Source organism: Amia ocellicauda, chromosome 6 (assembly GCF_036373705.1).
Source record: "Amia ocellicauda isolate fAmiCal2 chromosome 6, fAmiCal2.hap1, whole genome shotgun sequence".
Classification (NCBI taxonomy): Eukaryota; Metazoa; Chordata; class Actinopteri; order Amiiformes; family Amiidae; genus Amia; species Amia ocellicauda.
In genome coordinates, this window is record NC_089855.1 from 29,345,957 (window position 1) to 29,361,756 (window position 15,800).

Below are 15,800 nucleotides of genomic sequence, written 5' to 3' on the forward strand. Positions count from 1 at the left end.
CAGGAGCTCCTGAAAAGAGATAAAGAGACCCACGGGGAATTGTATGGGTCGCCTTTGAAACAACTGACAGAGCCTAAAGATAACACTGGAGATAATTAAATTAAGTTGTAATAAACCCTCTCCTTATCGGCAAGCTTATATGAATCATCAGTCTTTGAAGAAAGAGATTTCAAGTGTTCAATGTAAACATACTGTCGCAAGTAAACAGTTTTGCTCATTATCACGCCTAGGTGTTTTTTTCTTTTATTTTTTTGTACCTATGAGGTCATTTATATCCCAGTGAAAGGTCATGATCCAGGTTACACACACATTTAAACATATAAGACCTACATAATCTGTCACATGCTGCAAGAAAAAAATAGGCTAGGTTTTCCTTTCATCTAATAAATGGCTAAAGATACCAACGTAAATGTTAGTTGCACAGATATTAATTTCATTGGAGATATATCTTCGGATTGACACAGGCAACAATTATAAGGCGCCGGCATTTGAGGAAATCGCGCTTCGTTTCACGTAGCTCTTTATCCCTCTGCAAAGTAGTGCCATGCCGTGCAGAAACATCACAAATATACATTCTGAACTGCAGGTTAACAAAAGTAGTCAACCACGCTGATTTTTTTTTTCTCCACAACATTAATGTCGGAATGAACATATTTTAATGAACATTTCATTTGCACACCACATGTTTCTCAAACTAGACCCTTTGCGGAAAAAAAAGTTGTTTAATAAAATTCTCCTGTCTGCTTTACAGACCTTTCCTTCCCCCTTTCCTTTTTTTCTTTCTTTCTTTCTTTTTTTTATTTTTTTAATTGAAAGTAGTTTCGTACACTGGTAAAAACATCATTCCGTTCAATCAGCGCTGGTTTAGATCAAATGCTAGTGGGCTGATGTGGATTCCTTCAACTCTGACTTGTCTTTTAGCTTCTCTCACTGTTAAATATTGTGGCGCACTTTTGAGTATGAGATGCCTGTCACTGTATGTTGTCAGCAAAGCGTAATATTTCTTCAAGAGTTCTAAAACTGGCACTCAGCAGGGTAGATATTAAAATATTGCACTACATAAACCGTGAAAGTCAGCTGTAAATCACCTAACGCAGCTTACAGGCACCAGGTATAAAACTGCATGCCATCAAGTCCTCCCACAGAAAAACAGGTCGGACATCAACCATCATGCTTTAATCAAGCTTCAAATAATAGATGTATGCATGCTTTTTGAAAAACAGGGAGGGGAAAAAAGTATGCAGCCACAGTAAGATGGCAGAAGTAAACTGCACTGTTTGCTGCCTCTTGTAGCCTGTGTTGTTTAAATGTCAAATGTGTTTGTTTTCTCCACATGGGAAGGGGTTACTTCTTTACAAAATAAAAGGCCTCTGAGTTTTTAGCAAGATCAGTTAATTTGCACACCTCACTAGCAATGTCAGTTTGTTTTTATGATGATAATGTACGCTTTCTCGACACTTCACCAGGTCGGTAGTTCCTGTTTTTCTACCTCAAGTCCTTATATGCTTGGACTGTATTGGACTGTTTAGTTAACGTTTTTAATGATGCAAACTTACAGCCTCCCTAGGGACCTGTGGTTTTGCATGTAGTCCCGCGCAGGAAAAAATAAATTAAATAAATGTGAATAACTTAGAGTAACTCTTTTATTGGATAGGAAAAAAGATTTGCACTTACACTGTTTGATAGCTGAATTGATATAGTCTACTCCTCTTCGTGTGGACTGTTGTGTATTATCATTTTTCACCTCATACAGTACTGTATTTTTGCTGCACTGTATCATTTATTGCATATTGCGTAACTGTGGAACTATGTAACTCTAAGTTTATAATGCAATGGCTGCTAAATGTGAGTCAGCTTGGATCAAAGTGTCTTCAAAATAATACAATGAATAACATTAAAGAAGAGTGACAATCTATCAAGCCAGCAGATATCAAATGCTGTGTATATTAGATCCCTTGTTTCGCTTTACTCTCAGTACTCCATGGATATTTGCTATTGACTATTGTCTATTGTCACTGTAACAGACTCTTAAACACAATTTACAAGTCCAGTAACAACTGGGTAAGGTATGTGATTGTATAATTCATGATTTATAATACTGTACACATAGTCTCAGTGCTTCTAATGATTTTTAGTGCTATCCACATCACTTGATGAGTTTTATTTGCATCTTATTTAGCATAGTGCGCTTCCAAATTTAGTGGAAGACACAGCAGAATTAAAATGTGACCTATCGAGTCAAAACAATTAAATACATTAAAAAAAAATCATAGCAGTGGAACAATTTCAGAAATGTAAGGTAAGCTTTATGAGGTAGGAACTACTTGCATCATATGTACTGTAGTATATTTAACTATAAAGCTATAAAGAAATGTAAGCATTCATATTGATTGCATAGGCTTATAAACTTTCAAAACTGTATTTGTTTATGTGTATTTTGTTTATCCCTTCATATGTTTTCAGAGAAGCGCTTTCTTTTTTAAAATCTAGATTTTACGTCTGACATTGTCGCGGTTTTAAGTGGGAAGAAAATGGAAAACCTCCTTTGAACCCGCCTGCCTGCGAATGGCATTCTCGAGCCTTCTGAGCCTAAACGGTTTTAAATGTTGAATCCCCAATATTGTCACAAATTTAATAAGCTATAATCAAAATTCTCACATTAGCCATGGGCTGCCGTCTACAATAAAACTTTCAGACAGTCTGTCCCAGATGCCTGTCAGTTTTCCTCACCATAATGTCAGCTCATCTTCAAAACAACCGTGACTCTGTCGTCTCTCTGGGTCTCCTCAGAGAAGCAGATGTTTGACTTGTCTCCTGGAGAAAAAAAAAAAACAAGAGTGAGAGAGAGAGAGAGAAATTGAGTTACGGCTTTATGGTACAGGATTTGCAGTGTTTGCTGCAGTTTATTAGTGTTAACCAAATAAAAATGACATTAGTGAAAAAGATCTACATGATGCCAAAGAACTCTTGAGATTAGGCCAGATGGTCGTTTCTAACCGGTGTAATCTAGTAAGCCTCGTTGAGAAGCAGGCTATTGATTGAATTTCTGCCTTTAGATGCAGGGCCTGTATCTACATGTGTCCACGCTGATATCAGTTGTGAGAAATCCAATACGGGGCACAGACTAGGGGGATGGTATTCGCTGCTGCCTATTAAAACTGTCAATTCCATCTGTTCCCTATTCCCTCTAAGGTGCTGCATGGGGTTTTGAAAGAGACTCTCATGCTCGGAGATTTTGCAACTATTCATGGGATAGAATATATATATATATATATATATATATATATATATATATATATATATATATATATATATATATATATAATTTATTTAATATTTTTTGGTCTATCTCTCTTTATGCAGGGTTTCGGTGACACCTAGGCACACTTAAGCCTAGGACTAAGGACAATTCATGTCAGGCATCACAACACGTAGCTTCTACAGAATTAAATATGATTGCCATTGACAGTTAGGCCTAGGATAGTAAGCTACTCTTACTGTTTGGTTTGAATACAATTATATGAAAGTGCCAATTGTCCTGTGATCCATATTATTTCATGATTAATTTACAACATCCTGTTCTCTGTTAAGACACCTTCCGACACACTAAAGTATTTATTCCTAATAAATAGAATAAGGTCAGATTTTACTTGTGAATCCCAAATCACCTCCTCCTTCTGCCTCCACTGTTTTTTTCTATGACTGTAAAAGTAAATATGGTTCCAAGCATTTATTTTAATACCAGACAATCAACTGAATGGAACTATCAAAAGAAAATTTAATATTTAATTTTTTGTTTTGTTTTTGTTTACTCTCACAAACTATGTTTATCAGTGTCTGGTCTGGACATTTCCTCTAACCCAAAATGCACTCCTACTACAGCTGGGCTAGTAGCACTGTGATCTGAGCATTGTCATAAAGATATGAAAGCAAATTTCCTTGAAGGAAGTAAATAAATAATCATAACAAACACAAGAGCAATCAGAGATACTCAAAGCACAAAAAAGACAGGAGAGAGGAGATGTGTATGACCATGGCATATTACGGACACATTTTGCTCAAGGAGAAAAATAAAGGTTTTAAGTTTCTCATTTTGTTAATTGTAATATCATTTTTGAAATACATTATCAGGCTCTAACCATAACAATGCTTTCTTTTCCTTCAAGCAGAAACCAACCATGGGAAAAAAATTGATATATACTAACCCCAAATGATACTTGACCACAGTAGTAAACTGTAACATGGACTCCAAACACTTGTTCAGGAAACTTTAAATCAATTATTCCTAAACTGATGAGCAATGGAATTTAATTGGATGTTCTGATTATTAAATTGTGTGCTGCCCATGTTTATAGTATCTGTATTGTCACACACATGCATTTATTTTATTTTTCAAATAAAAGGAATAAGCATGCGAGTCCCCTCTTTCTCAGACTAAGCAATCCAAGGCCTCAGTTTCCTCCACACAGGTGTCTTCCAAAATCCTTTTCTGACTTCTTTTCCACCAGATCACTTCCAAGAATATCCTTTTCTGCATTTTCAAAACAATTTCACAGAACTATAGAACTATACAAAAAACAGATAAATATGACTCATTAAATAGACATGTATGTGCCTCTCAGATGGCGCAGCAGCAACAACAAACCGAGGTGCGACCATAGACTTCTGTGTCACATTTTAACCACATAATTCCCCCAGCTGACCTTATAACAGCCGTAAGTCACCAGCTTATTTGGCATCTGAATAGAAGAAACAAAGTTATTTATACATTTGTCAAGTGCTTCTCCTACTCCACTCCCCCTTTCCCCCCCTTCTTAATTCAAAGGCAGTCAGTCAAACACAAGGCACAAATCCCACCCCTCCACTTTGTAAAATGGCGAAATTAAGTTTTCCGTACTGCTACCAAGGGAGTGCAGTAAATTACCCTGGTAACAGAGTTTACATTGATTCAGAAATAAGCACTTGTCCGCATGTAACAACGATAACCTTTTAGTGGATTTGGAAAACAAATCTGACACCCATTAAAAAGCAAATTATGTTTTCCTCCTGCAAGGAAGTGAAAGGAACTTTATTTGGACAGAAAGCACCATTAATAACTCATGCTGTCCCTCCATGGCAGCTCAGTATGAACACTGTGATAAAAGAGGGAAAGAGAAAATATATAACAGATTGCCTACATTGGGAGACAGTGAAGCCAGGAGACGTGTTCTTGTCACCTTGGTTCAACAGAAATGTAATAAGACAGATAGTTGCAGAGGTGTATATCTACAGTGGTCCCCAAAACATCCATACCCTTCATAAACTGGGGCTTTAATGTTGATTTTCTCAGGGAAAATGCAGGTGTGTGTTCAGTCTCTTCAACCGATAAAATCAAAAGGTGAAAAAGTGTTTGACCTTCAATCTGGCATATAAACATATACTGTGGGTCAAAAATACTGACGTCTTAATAAATGCACAATGTTCAGACTTATTCATACCCTGGAAGTCTGTTGACAATGAAGGCTATCAATGGATCGATAATTTTAAAAATTCCCACACCGTGAGTTCAGCCAGCAATAGTTAAAGCCAACGATAATGTGTGATTGCATAGTGAACACAGGCTAATCAGAGAACATCAGAGAGAGTTTTGTGAAGTAGTGGCTTCTGCTGCCCACTGGCTGATTCTTGAGGGAGTCTGGGTTAGGCAGCTGCCAATTAATTTAATTATTTATTCCTAGCACAGTTGTTTCGAGGTAAGAGTGAATACAACTCTGGCTGTGTAAAGACTTTACTCTTCAACTGTAAAAACTTCAGCAAGTACTTGCTGCCCCTTTGCCATGAAAGTGAGTCTGCTCTGCAAAGGGAAACCAATAGCTAGCAGAAAATAATGGTGTATGATGATTGACAGGAGTTGTGTGGCAAGATTAACTCTGCTATATGACTTTTTCATGTTCAAAGCGTGCAATTTTTTCAAGAAAGTATGGAAATATAGGATCTCTCAACATGTGTTAATCGGAAGGGAAATATGTTTTAAATGACCCCTTTTAAAATACATTTCGTTTATGTTCTGCATATTTTATGTGCAGGATTTCATAGACTTTCATAGACGTGTATTAAAACCAATCAAAAACTTTAAGTATCTTTTCATCTATCTAAAAATAATATATATATGGGGCACTAAAAAAACATGTTTTAAGCACTGTGGCAATGTGTATGAAATATCAAAATCTATTACAATGTAAAGTGTAGGCAATAACAAAATGGTTTGAAAATCCTGGGACATACAAATATTTATTAATCTTTGATATAAAACGCAGCACCTTGACATAGAAAGTAATTTGTTATTTTGCTTGGAATGCTTGGTGTATTTATCATTTGCAGACCTTCATATTCCACTGCTTCTATTCTTTACAACTGTCTGGTTATGTTAGCGATTCATTCCCTGACATACATTTCCATCAGAGCCATGAGCCCCGTGCAAAAACCCAACGAGAAACACAGCCCTTTGTGGTAATGTGCTGCACATTTTTGAACGGGAAAAAAAGTCACTACTCCATAAGATTAATAAGATTGGCATTCAGTTAATGCATTTTTGATACCATGCCATCACTCTTGCATAAAGGAGATGTATTTATGCGCATGCACATAAGCCCAAACTTCACCTGTTGAAAAGTGAAGCACGTTTAATTGGCCGTGATAGCTAGGCATGATCAACGGGCCACCTGGTTTAAATGTTCTCTCCACCAGGGTTAAAGAGCCACTTAGCAGGTTTTTCCTCTCCACTGAGACACTCTGCTCTGTCGAGGCATTCATCGTGTAGTACATAGAGGCATTACACATGCAGGAGCGTGAGGGGAAAGGGGGAGGGGGTCCCAGTATCCGATACATCTATTATCAAGTTGACACGTGTGCCTTTGTGTGTTGTGGCACTATTGTGTTCCATACATGCCGAAGCAAGTGGGGAGTTTAATGGAACCAATTGTTTCAATGTGTTTTCACTGTAGAAAGCCGGAACCCCACAATTTTTAGCTATGGCATAAAAGCAATGCTCACGTCTCCCAATCTACTTTTTCCCTACCCACTTTCCCATTTTATTTTTTCAAAATTATTCTTCTCCTGCGTCCGTTTGGATGATTAAATACATGCACTGAAGAAAGCAGGGCAAGGTCAAAACTTCAACTGTACACGGAATTCAAACTCACCTGTGAATGCTTAGACAAGATTTATTCACAAGAGGACAGGTTTATTCATACAGGACAGGCTTCAGACTGGAAAAGGTTAAGATATGGTCAATATGTGAACCGAGTTTGCAGGGATTGGAGAGGGAGTAACTCAGAAGAAAATTATGGCGAATTAATTTATTGACATGAAAGTGTTGAACGTGGACCCCTCCCTCCGACTTCTGCCTTCACTCAAATAGGTATCCAGCAGCAAACACCTTTTCCCAGCATGCATTGCTTTGCATTCCTCCTCCACCCCAAACACAGACTTTGCAGCAGCTCCTTGGCTCATTCCACCTCTGGGTGGGGGGAGGGGGTTGTGTTGGCCTCGTCCTCATGGCCAAGTCATCGTTCCCTTAGCCAAGCTAGGCCAAAATAAACACTATTTACCTTAAATTTTATATGTCTATAGGGTTTGTGAATTCTCAACATCAACACAAAAGAGGGGGGGGGGGAAGTTATTCCATTCTGGCTTCAGTTTGAGAACCATAACTAAGGGTTTGGTTTATATTTTATGAATTCATTAACTAATGACCTGTAACAAATAAATCTAATGTCCACAAACATGGACTAATTATGTAACATTATACCTTCCTAGTAAAATATAAAGAATGCAAATGCTGTCTTATAAATCTCATAGCTTCCATGTAATAATAATTCCTTACAACTCATCTGTTGGCTTTTATTTGACATCTAATAGGACGAGTTAATAAAATGTAACAAAAACTCAGGCTTTAGTCCTTTATTCTTTTTAAAAAAGCACACACCATCTGCGTTCGTCACATATGAATAATTATTTCCCCCAGTTTCACTTGTTTTGCTGCCTTTTTGAATTATAAAAATATTTTTTTACAGCAGGCAAACTTGGCACAGCACTTCAGCTTCAGATATTCAGTTGAGGTGTCCAACGACTGCTCATCTGAGAGGCACTGCGAAACGAATGTTCCTCTTGTCGAATAGCAATGGAGTGCTGTTTGTTCAGGCACGGGATAAAAGCGAGACTGCACATTGTTTTAGAAGGCCAGGATATTTATTTTACAGTTGGTGTTCACCTTGCAAACAAACACCCGATGAATTAAAATAAATCAATTACTGTGTTTAATGATATCGAGTTACCTACGGCAAACTGCATTGCTCAAGTTTCCTACACATCTGACAAACAGTCCTTTGAGTATGGGCCAGAATTAATTAGTTTACACTGAACATTAAATTAACATTGACTGAGTGCATATAGAGTGCCTCACTGTTCCTACACTGCAATTAAGCCCGAACATGGTATCCCAGCGCTACCTTATAATTGGAGTTTTAACGTGTGAAATTCACATTGTGTGTGTGCTCAGGATAAAGCTTTGTCTTTTGTTCATTTTGTAATATATATATAATATATATATATATGGGCTGTATATATAGAGATATTATAATCTCTGAAAAATGCTGCCTGGTGCTTATAACTCGCAAGCCATTGCATACAGTAGTACAATATGATTGCCTATCATTGTTATATTTGCTGTAGTGTCAGTGTGACCCAGGTATGTTCTCTGGAGCAAGTATAAAGGTTGATTATCAACTTAATATTAGTTTTTGCTTTTAATATTTTCATAAGCACTGATGGTTTGATGACTCTATTTTTAAGTTCCCCTTTCACTCTAAAAAGACATTTTCAGTAGAAGGACTGTGTTTTTTTTTTTTATATATAATCCGTTTTAATAATTATTCAAATTTAACTGCCAAAGTGACATCTCCCACGAATTAAGTAGGTTTTCTCCAGCAGTTCAATGAAAATATTATTACATACAGCAAGAAAAGAAAATGGACTGATGGACAGCTTTAGCACTCTGAAACACTTATACAATTATTAACAGTTTCTGAAAATCACCACATCTGACATAATACAAATACACGATGTATAATTTTACATTACACTGGCGGGCACGGGTCACTTTAAAAGAACACAGAGGAAAAAAACGTGTTTTAGGTTTGTATTTTGAGATCAGTCATCTAAATTGCCCCCATACTTCCTTCCACTCCTTTATTTTTCTCCCCCTTCAGCAGTAGACAATGACTGTAAGGAAAAGGGGGAAAAAAATAAAAAATCTTTTGAAGTGCAGCTGTCTATCACGGGTCCCAGAGACTGAAATCAATACAGTGAAATGGCATGCAGGTGGAGGACACAGCTCCAGTCTCTGGCTTTGACAGATGGACATCAACAGGTCAAGAGGAGGGACAGCAGCCTTAAATGGGCGCTCAGCCCTGGGAGTATCATTGGTCAGTGCTAGTCAAATGTTAACAGCAACAACAGCGACCCAGAGATTGGTAACGACATCTGAGTTAATGGTTTATAAACGTCAGGCAGAGTTGCAGTAGGCCTCGACAAAATAAATAAACAGTGGAAATGCGAATCATTTAGCAAAACTCCTGCGGTGTCTGTTTTTTTCTCTCTCTCCCCAGAGCAATAAACTACTGTGACGTGAAGTAGTTCAGATGTATTTAAAATACCAATATCAAAAACAGGCAAACAAAAGTAAAGAAATATTGTTACAAGCTCAATTTCAAAGTGTTTTTTGTGCATGTTTGCTTGCATTTACTTTGCACATTATTATTTTTCTTATTAGATTCTGTGTCTCATAACAAGGATTCAGGTATGAACATTGATTTTGTATTTATATGTTCCCAATACAAATTACAAATGCAACATTGTTTAATATATCTACTGCTAGCAATTTCTGGAATTGAGGTGTTTTCCTTTCTATTTATCCCTCTTAGCCACTAACAAGTCGCAAATGGGGTTCAACTGCTTGGCATTGTCGCACTGGCTATGGGGTAATTGTACGTGAAATAGCCTACTGGTTTTCAGAAGAGATCCAAAAATTGCTCAGCTCTATAGGTTAATCTGAACTGAGCACGGCATTCACAAAAAATCAAAACATACTGAGATGCTGACAGCACTGGCATGGTTTATGAACGCAGAGAAGCAATGCCACTTCCAATGTGCTTTATCTGCGTTATGAAAAGTGCTACCAATAATTTGTTTGAGACAGATTCTCCACAGATCTTCTTGAGACAGATGTGTGATTTCAGAAGTGTCAATTCACACACAAGAAAGCACTATTTGCCAAGTCCGAATACATAATTATAAGTGATGTAGCTGTAATACATTCCTCCTAAAACCAGAACATTTCCCAATTCTTTTTTTCCCTTGTTTTATAGACACTGTGTACAGGTCTGTGAGCTATTTATATGAGTACAGGAGTGATACACTCCATACCCCGAAGGCTCAATCAGTCCCTAAGAAACATGAGAAACGCTCCATGAAAATATGTCTATATATCTGAGAATATGCTAATAGGTTTTTTTTTTTGGGGGGGGGGGTTGAGGAGGAGGGTTAATTCACAAGCAAAAAGTCTACAACAAGTGCATTTTAACTAAATCACATTCGAAAAATAAAAGAAAGCATGTTTTAACTATAAATTAATAGGTCTAATCTGCAAGGTAATTACAAGAAAATAGCACTTTGTAATCAGTAAGTAACGGCAAGATTTCTGCTTTCCCTTGCCAAACAGCTGTTCCAAAAGGTAGGACTCTAATCTCTTTCCCTGCACATGTTGGAACAGATGAAAGTAATTTTGTTGCACTTAACTGTCTATAAGCAATTAGACTGAAATGTAAAGACGTCTTTATGTACGACTTCAGAAACATTTTTACTCTCTCTTTCCCTGTGTGCATGCAGAACAATTATTAACAATCTTCTTCATCTGCTAGGTACACTTCATGAATTTTGCATGAGCCCTCATTATTACCATAACTAGACTATCAAAGATATTTTAAGCCTTCAACATTCTTTTCTCTGGGAACTTACTTAGATCTATTGTCAAGAATCTGAATCTCATCCGCAATTTAAATTCCCAAGGTTTTTTGTTTTTGTTTGTGTGTGTGTGTGTTTATAAGGGGGAGGGGTGGAAGGGTTGTTGTGTATGTGTTTGTTGTGTATGTGTGTAAAAGAATGTGTTTCTTTCTGTTTGTGTGTTTGTTTTTTCCTTTGCCATCCACATCTGTTTTTGGCTTGTCCACTTAAAACGATTCCTCACATTTCCCTTTCCTCACTCATTGCATTTAATGTCAATAGATGTTATCTCTCCGCAGCGAGTTTTAAATAAAGTATGTTGCCTGATAAAATAAAATAAAAAGTCAAATTTACATAATGTGGGGTTGTGGTGAGAAAAACACTTTGCAATTCACTTGCAAGCTTTTTATTCATTAGACATTCGGTTTTGATAGACATCCAGGATGTGGTACAGTAATTATCATTTTCCTTCTTACAGCTTCTTTCTTTTTTTTTCAGTACTGTGATGTCTTATGCAGTCCAAAATGTGCAAGAATCCCGTGTTATCATTTTTAAACTGCCAGAAAGCTCTCACAGACCATAATTATGTACTGCCTGAAATGGAATCTGTGTGAAGAACAAAGTGCATTGGAAAACATTGGTAAGACTATTTGGTTGTTTTGTACAAAATGTCCATCACACATTGCATGTCGACTTTTTTTCCTCAGTGTCTTTTTTTTCCTTTCAGGGGATGGAATTAGCAGTGGTTAATGTAGCACATTGTGTACTTTCAAATGCCACACTGAAATCCATGTTTATGCCTCATTTGCATTGTTTTCATTGGGTTGTGGGAGAAAAATAAACCAGTAAATAGAAAACATGGCACGACGATACCATACATTACAGGCTTGTTCATCTGTAGTGGAAAATTGTACATGCATTTGCTTATAGGTGCATTTCATGGATTTACTTTTCACTGAAGAGTAGCCAAAATTTTAACAAATTGGTGTAAGAAAAATAGGCAATGATAACAGTTGAAAGCCTGTTCTTTGTATACATTGAGGATAAATTACATATTTATCCCTTACAGAAACAATTGTTAATAATAATAATAATAATAATAATAATAATAATAATAATAATAATAATAATAATAATAATAATATTATAGTAGATTGATAGTTGGTTATCTATGCAAATGCAGTTGCACCATTGCTATAGTTTTAATAGACTGTAGTTTGGGGGAAACACTGAATGATCTTGTATAAGAGAGTATCAGATTGCCTCCAAAACAATTGAAGTGTTTCATTATGCACATTACTTGGCAGATAGATGAATGGGCTTCCTTTAAATTATAGTGTGCAACTAGTGAGAGCTTCATTTAAGGAGAAAACCACTCTTGCACGATTACAGCAGAGCCCTACGGTGCTGAATGGGAATGTGATGGGACCTATTATTTTTCAATGTGAATGTAATCATTTACAAATCCGTGATTTTACATATGAAATACAAGATGTTTTATTATGGGTTCTGTTTGTAATTTATGTACAGAGTGACAGCAGAGAGAGGAAAGGTCTTGATTTGAAATATATTTAATTCAATGAAATGAGCGCTCATTCACAGGTAGCCCACGCTATGAATATATGCGTCTGCCTCCAAGACAAAATTGACTCTATCAGATTAAAATTATAGATAGGTGGGACAGCGCGTCTAATGCATTTTGGAAACCCTGCACTAATGTGCGCTGCAGCTTGTAAATGTCGTTTTCCCTCCAAAACAATTGAGGTACAGAGCTAGTTGCTGGTGGCTGTCTACTATTCAATAACATTGAAACAAACTAAATTCTCTCCCATTATACTTCATGATTTCACACATATTCACACAAATTACTCAGACCAATCTAATTTCTATGCAGTTGCAGACAAAATTGATAGTGACATCACCAACAGGCTGAAAAAGTTGCAATTCCAAAGGCATGGAAAAACAAAGTTGGTATATGGTTATAATAAAGTGTATTCCATATTCCTTGTAATTAGGCAAAACGCACCTCACCTTTTTTTTTTTTTCAAAAAAAACCGGACAAATATTTGATCCCTTTAAAAATCATAACTATTTGGTATGCTCTACATTTTTCTTTTTATTTCTTATTTCAATTAATTGTACTTCCCTGTGCAAGGTATAAAACAATAGCCCAAATGGCTTCTGAGTGAATATTCCTCTTTTTTGTTTGATGTTGTTGATGTAAATGTATTTCTCTATGTACACAAACAGGTGTTCCCCTTTAAGGACTCTTGCCATATAGTAAATTAAGATAAAAGCAAGTGTGTGTAACAGAATTCAATCTGGGATTGAACATTTAGTTGTGATCACCAGATATCTTGGATCCCCAATACCTCTCCATTGTGTCGTGCAACACATTTTCCATACGCACAAGAAGCTTATTTCACTCAAATTTCCACTTGACAGGTGTGGCATATCAATAAGCTGATTAAACAGCAGGATCATTACACCTTGTGCAGGGGACAATAAGAAAAACCCTCTAAAATGTGCAGTTTTGTCACACAACACAGTGCCACAGATGCCTCAGTTTTGAGGGAGTGTCAGTTGGCCTGCTGACTGCAGGAACGTCCACCAGAGCTTTTGCCAGAGAATCAAATGTTAATTTCTCTACCGTAAGCCACCTCCAAAGTCATTTTAAAGAATTCGGTGGTACGTCCAACCGGCCTCAGAACCGCAGACCATGTGTAACCACGCCAGCCCAGGACCTCCACATCCAGCTTCTTCACCTGTGGGATCATCTCAGACCAGCCACCCAGACGGCTGAAGAATCTGTGGGTTTGCACAACCGAAGAATTTCTGCACAGACTGTTAGAGACCATCTCAGGGAAGCTCATCTGCGGCTTGTCGTCCTCAGCAGGGTCTTGACCCGACTGCAGCTCTGGTGGACATTCCTGCAGTCAGCAGGCCAACTGCACACTCCCTCAAAATGTGAGACTTGAAATCCATAGATTAGGGCTTAATTAACTGATTTCAATTGACTGATTTCCACATACGAACTGTAACTCAGTAAAATCTTATAAGTTGTTGCATGTTGCATTTATGCTTTTGATCAGTATAATTAAAATTGGGTTCTGTCATCAAATAATGGCAAAACAAATAAAGCAAGTAAACAAAGGTCATGGGTAATTGTATTGTATTAAAGATGTATTCTAACACCTTATATTCTAAAATTCCACAATAGATAGGAAGCCAGAATGTCAGTGTGAAGGAAGTAGTGTGAATTTCAGGTAGGAATTGCCACTGGCTCTCATTTGACAGAATACTGCAGACAGGCTGAATTGCATTATCAGTTTATTGGAGATGAATAGCAGGATAATCCAGATGACACCATCAGGGCTTTGATGTTGTTATGAGTAAACTGATGGATGACACAAAAATGAGTCCAGGCTTTATTTGCTGAATATCCTGGCTTCTGTGCCGATGGATACTCTTATGAAACTCGAACATTTTAGAAACAGTGTGCCACGTTTGCACTTCCACCTCCACTTCCTGTTCTGTCCCACGATTTCTCGGGATCACTGTGTGCATTGGTAGTTCATTAACACGAAACGGAAGCAGTTGCGAAACCGAGGCCGGAGTCCCCAGGCCCTGCAGCCTTCTGAACAGCTGAAAGGTCAGCATTTTGGGGCACAATCCACATTGATCCTTGCAGGGAAAGCACTAATGAGACAAAGCAATGTAAAAAAAAATCAAACACACCTACTTTCTTCACCCCTAAAGGATTTTGTCTCCCTTTATGTTTGCGGGGTGAAAAAAGATCTTGTGAAAGCAGCCAATTTAGAGTTTGATCTTTTGTGCTTCTCGTAATGTCTTGACAATAACCTGCTTCCAATGAGACCATCTTCAGTATCAGTTGGCTATGCCCAGCACTCTCTGAAGGGATGGAAAGAAAAGCTCAAGTCTAAAGAACACAATGACATCACCAGAAAAGTAGTAGCTTTGAACTTAGACATGAAAAATATGTCATGTTATCTAAAACAAATACAACTCTAATACTGGGATTCAAACACATTCTCCCTTGAGAAAGATATATAAAGCAGATGCTGAAAAGACGGGCATCCCATATATTTCTGTGATTGTATGTTCTTATTCACAATACAGCTCTGGACCACTGCAATTTTTTCTTAAATCAGCATCTCTACATGTATGGCAGCCATTCCATTGCAGTGTCTGTTGAATTCCAGCACAGGCACACCTCATTCTACTGAATGAGCTACTGATTATGTGATCACCTGAACCAAATCTTATTTAACGAGGAAAAGTATAAAAACCACTGCTGTGGTCATCACTATCCTCTTGCAATAGGACCAGCTGGATGGCAAAAACAGTGCAAAGTCGTGCAAAGCTAGAAAAAAGCCCTTCATCAATGAGAAACAAAGAAGAGCCAGGCCGAGGTTTACAAAAGACCATAAGGATTGGACCGTAGAGGACTGGAGTAAGGTCATCTCTGATGAGTCCAATTTTCAGCTTTGCCCAACACCTGGTCATCTAATGGTTAGACGGAGACCTGGAGAGGCCTACAAGCCACAGTGTCTCGCACCCACTGTGAAATTTGGTGGAAGATCGGTGATGATCTGGGGGGTGCTTCAGCAAGGCTGGAATCGGGCAGATTTGTCTTTGTGAAGGACGCATGAATCAAGGTTGTCCTGGAAGAAAACTTGCTTCCTTCTGCTCTGTCTATGTTCCCCAACTCTGAGGATTGTTTTATCCAGCAGGACAAT